A 6,000-nucleotide genomic window follows, 5' to 3' on the forward strand; every position below is an offset into this window, starting at 1 on the left:
CCTGAAGCTTACTGCCTGCTGAAGATAGGGGAGTAATCTGCGCACACCATTCTTTGTGCCGGCTCAGCTGCGAGGCTTACCTCGCCGACTGGCTGATCCCGTCCGTTATCCGCCATCTCCTCTCGCGTAGCCTTTCCAACGGTGTACCAGGATTCTTCAGCCTTTTTGAGAACCAAACAGATACAGTCTGTGTGTAAACACACCATACGTGTAGCAATCAGGATAAAAGAAAAACATAATATTTACTCCACTGGTGACAGACTATGGTACAAATTAACGTTTGAGGTTTCAGACAGTACACCTGAAAAACGGGACAGGATGCTCCAACTTGTTCCCCAGCCCTACGGTCAACATCAAGACGATCAAGACACCACTGAATCATCAGAACAGAACGGTCTGCGGTATCATCTGACATGAACGTGATTCAGCATTCTATGATCCAGCTGAGACCTGCACGTAGCAGAAACCCTCAGGAGGGCTGCCGGCATGACTGAGCGGTAGCGTCTCGACATCCTTGTGAACAGCAGGAAATTTTCTTTTCTTACATGCCAGTTGAGGACCATATCAAGACAACTATTCATTTCTATATAATGAGCTCTTTTCTCTCATTTGACCACTTGACACAAGTAATTTTTTTATTTATTTTAGCGTCCTGAAAATCTTTGAATTTCTTAACTTCTAATCTGAATGTGGCTCTGTCGAGTAAGATCTCCTGTTCTGTCTGCATTTCTTCTAAGTCTTGTCTCCTCACACATTTTATTTGCCGCGTTTCCGGTTTCGGTAGAATGTGTGGATCTATTTGTTAATCTGTCATTACCTCTAGATGGTCATAAACGCCGGCTGGAGTGGCCGAGTGGTTCTAGGCGCTACAGTCTGGAACCGCGCGACCGCTACGGTCGCAGGTTCGAATCCTGCCTCGGGCATGGATGTGTGTGATGTCCTTAGGTTAGTTAGGTTTAAGTAGTTCTAAGTTCTAGGGGACTGATGACTTCAGAAGTTAAGTCCCATAGTGCTCAGAGCCATTTGAACCATTTTTTTTAATCATAAACTGTAACAGGTCTTTTCCTGACATCATCTGTTGTTTTGGGGTAGAAGGAGTATGTAGTGTGTTCGGAAATTCCCGATGCAAACTAGCTCTTGTAGAGGGAATGGGTGCATAATATTTTGAACAGGAAACCATGTCCGAAAAAATACTGTTCCCATGCTACAGCTGTTTGAAAACATGTTTGCTAGGTAGGTGTGCAACAGGATAGTCCTGGTGAGATCGACTGATGTCATATGACTACGATCATAATTCTTTACCTGGTTCGAGTTTCATTCACGCGTCTGTGGGTGTCAGAGCAACATGTTGAGCGCAAGTTTGCAGAATACGCTGATATGATCCCCCTGAATGCCGAAACTCACGGCCATGGTAGAGCTACTCGTCGCCTTTATCAATATAATTTTCCACAACGTCCGACTCCGTCGCAAGCTTTTTCCCCACATTTACGCAACGGCTTCGAGAAAGCATATCTCCACCGTCTGCAGGCGTGACTGTGTTGCTCCATGGAGACGCTGCGCACCCGAATTGGAAGAGGTCGTACTGCATCATGTTGAAGATAATCCGTCAACGAGTACACGAGCAATTTCTTTGGCCCTTATTGAGTGGAAATGTAAAACAAGTAAAGTACTGGGTAGGGCTGTGTTTGAACATGACTCGAACTGTTCGAACAGTTTACGCCACAGTTTGGGAAATCTCAGGTTCTGTTCGATCCTTTGATCGGGCTGCGATCTAGTGACTATTGTTAATACTATCACAACGACCTGTCTTAGCCTTTTTAATGCATTTTAATAATAAAAATAACTGTGAAACAGACACCAAATATCTTCTTGGGTGGAGTCATGTGTAACAACTTTTTTTGTTAAACTAATAATAAAAGAAGATTACAATCGCGATTCTGTGTAATTCTCGATCTTTTGATCGGCTGGTGAGGTCTAATGGGAATATATCAAAGACTGATCATTTTTCTGTCAATTATTCACGTGATAAAAATTACAGGCGCTACAGTTCGTTTGTTCGGCATTTAATTCTTGATTAGTTGTGTTTACTTTTTCATCTGAATGTTGCCGTCTTGTTTTCAAACTGATTAAACTCCGTTAAAGTTTGTATCTGTTATTCAAATATGTAAACAGGGATTGAACTGCTCATTTGCAGCGAACTTGGGAAATCATTACCGCCTCTCATAATCAAATAAACTATTATACTGGGTTCTGTCAAGCAATATTTTTTGAAGGACAACATTTTCATCTCCGTCTGTTGTTACTTTCACTTAAAAATTATCATAAATGTTTCTTATATCCTTACACATATCCATACAGACTGTAAATTTGTTCAAACGCAATAGAAGTTTTTGCGATGGTAGGATTTAATGCCGTTTCCTCCACTGTTTCACGAAATTGTGGAATTTTTGAAGAGCCACTACTGTTGTGGGTAGTTCATAGTTTCTTGCGTATCCCTCGCACTCGCGCCGAGCGAGTCAAATGTCAATTGATTGTTCGAACAGGTTCGATACTGTATCGAACTCTGCGGCGTATCGGGAAACCTCGAGCCCGTTCGAACGCCAGTATCGTTTGCCTAGCCCTTGAACTGGGTCACGTGTAAATGAAACGATACGTTTCCGGACATACGTTCCGGTTCAAAACATTATCAACTCACTCCACTCTACAAGTCCTAGAAGTTTGTAAAGGCAATTTCAGAGCACCCTGTATTTTCTTATTTGGTCTCAAAACCCAGTTGCCGTCTCTGTTTTTGATTAGACCCAATATTTTTCGTAGGATTCTTCTTCCTATCTTGACCGAATCTTCAAATGCCTTATTGCACCCGGATAAAAGTAGTATTTATAATCCAACTTTATTACAATGTCTTAATTTAACGTCTTTATAAAAACATTTTATTGTAGAAATTTATGTATTCTCTCTTCATTTTTTTCTATCCTGATTTTAACTGCTTGTTTTTCACTTTCAATGTTCACATTTCGTACAGATAATTAAATATTTAAACGTGTCTGTTTTCTTGATATTGGTTACTTTGTTTTTAAAATGCTTGATAAGTTACTTTCATTGGTCATGTATACTGTCTTTTCAAACGATATTTTGTAGACCTGTATGTTTCAAATGTTCTAGTCCTTTCTTCGTATTGTCTGAGGTTCCATCTGTAAAGGCCAAACTGTTTATTACTTATTTCGCTCTGCCAAGCTTCACGCAGTTGTTAACTTCTTATTTTGGTTCCTGTATTTTCCATCCTCTTATACCTTTTTCATGCCCACAGTTGAGTAATGATGGTAACAAATCGTCTCCGTCTGACTTCCAATACAATTTAGAAGGGACTACAAGTTGTTCCAAGAAATTTAACTTTAAACACTGCCTTTGGAAGAAATTGTTTAATTATTATCAGAGTTTTTCTAACTACTGCAAATTCCTTCAGGGTTTTAAGAAAGGAGTCTCTGTCTAGTAAAACATACGCCTTTTGAAAATCAACAAATATTAACACAATCTCTGAGATTTTCATGCACCCAATTATTTATTTAAGGCTTTGAATTTGCTCTGGACTAGGCCTGTCACTCCTGAATCCAGCTTGATATTCTTCAATTTGTTTATTTAATTGAGCATTTAATATGTCCAGAAGATTTTTAGATAAGATTTTGTATTGTAAGGGTAGTAGTGAAATTGCTCTGTAATTATTGATATCTGCTTTGCTCCCTTTTTTATGAAGTGGGTGAATTAACGCAACGATCCAGTTTCCTGGAATTGTTGCAGTGTCCCAGGTTTTATCTACCTTTTCTTTTATAATTGTAACACCTAGATCTCCAGTAGTTCCAGAGCTTAGCGTTTAGTCATTATTTCATTGTATGATTTTTTTAAATTTTTTTAAAGCTTCAACTGGCTTGCTCTCTCACTTTCTGGTCCCCATGAATCTACACCAACACACATTCACAGATATGCACGTGGTGCGCAGAATATTTTAAGCAGTTTATAACATGTTCGCTCATTGGAGCTCTGAAGTCACTGGTAACACTTTTTTTGTAGAGCACACACACTGGTCCCATTATCATGATTCTATTGACGACGTAACTATAAATCAGAGAAGACGCAATATAACCAGTCTGACGAAACAAATTACATCGTAGATAGTGCGTGATGTTTATTGCGTTAACGTATGATATCGGAAATGCACTCTTAGAAGGATGTAGCTTTGCTCTACAAAAGATCAACAAGAAAGTTTCTCAGTCAGGCAGCAAAATAATCAATTTTTAGATCAAATTGCGCTTTTTTGACGCAGTGCTCTCCTAGATAAACGCTCTTTGTCCAATATTTTGACACCGAGTAGGTTTCATTCCTGGAATGTGACTGCAATGCCCGCAAAATAGCGAGCTACGGCTGTCGTAACCTCTCCATTGGATTAAAAACGTTTTTAGTCGTAAATTTCTATAGCTATTTGGGACAGATGGAAGGCAGAGTGCGCTACACCTGCTAAATAGAGTTGAGCTCCAACAATTCCTACTTTGAGTCCCTCAGTGTTTCGGGGAAGATTCGTTGCACATATGAAAACTATAATTATTAACTGCCTTTGCAATTCATGCTTCTTCTCACGTATTTTACCTCCAGTTGGGCCAAAATGATTTATCATTTGCAAAGTAAGAACATGATGTGCTGTATCTGTAGTGAAACAGGCAGTTGATAGACATATTTTGTCAAGGACTGGCCGGATATTACTGCAATATTTATCGAATGATATTTCATTATTGGTAAGTAGGTCATCTGTTAACAATATCAGACTGCAGTCCTGGAAACTATCTGAGATTAATTTTATTTCTGTGGACGAGTCTTTGTGTGAGTGTGTGTGTGTGTGTGTGTGTGTGTGTGTGTGTGTGAGTGAGAGAGAAAGAGAGAGAGAGAGGGAGAGAGAGAGAAAGAGTGTTTAATATATTTCTTCCAGTACAATTCTGGAAAGCCTGAAGCAGTTTAGCTATTGGTTTATCGTTTCCAAGATACTAATAAGAAGTGCAGTATCTGTACGTGAAGATTTAGTTCCCAATCCTTGCTCCAGATGGATATTATGTCAAGATCTTGCTGGCTATTAGTACAGTATTTATATGGAAAAAGTATTGTATTGCTAGCACAACCACAGCACTCCTAGGAATGGGGGCATTGATAGCGGAGGAAAGGACGTGACCTGTACATATAAATTTTAACACATCGGTAGAAGACTCTGTGGCAACATTTTGCATTTATAGTAATCGAAGAAAACTTGTAGCGGGGGAATGTAAATTTGTCACCAGATTGTATTGTGTATCGATAGACGATGGCGTACTTTGAATATTTATGCCCACTCACGACTGATTCACAGAGCTACTGTGTCCCCAATGATGCGTTACAGCTACACAAAGGAAAACACCTCTTTATATTTTAAGTGGACTTGAAATTTCATCTAAATGTGTAGTATTTCAAATTATGAACGCATTATGTAAAGTAAAGGTTTATAATTAATTTTCGATATAACAAGACACCAACTTTCTTTTCCGCCATTGGACGTGCACCATATTCACATTAATCAGAATGGTTTAAATCTGTTACAGTTGGTGAAACATAGTGTAACAATAAATGAAGCTCTTTCTCTGATGTACACTGAGGTGACAAAAGGAATTGGATAGTGATATGCACACCTACAGATAGCGCTAGTATCGTGTACACAAGGTATAAAACGCTATTTCGGTGGTGGAACTGTCATTTCTACTCAGATGATTCATGTGAAAAGGTGTCCGATGTGATTATAACCGCACGACGGGATTTAACCGACTATGAGCCCGGAATGGTAGTTGGAGCTTGGCATAAGAGTTTCGGAAATCGTTAGGGAATACAGCATTCCGAGATCCACAGTGCCGAGGGTGTGACGAGAATACCAAATTTCATGCATTACCTCTCACCACGGACAACGCAGTGGCCGACTGCCTTCGCTTAATA

Source organism: Schistocerca serialis, chromosome 6 (assembly GCF_023864345.2).
Source record: "Schistocerca serialis cubense isolate TAMUIC-IGC-003099 chromosome 6, iqSchSeri2.2, whole genome shotgun sequence".
Taxonomy (NCBI): Eukaryota; Metazoa; Arthropoda; class Insecta; order Orthoptera; family Acrididae; genus Schistocerca; species Schistocerca serialis.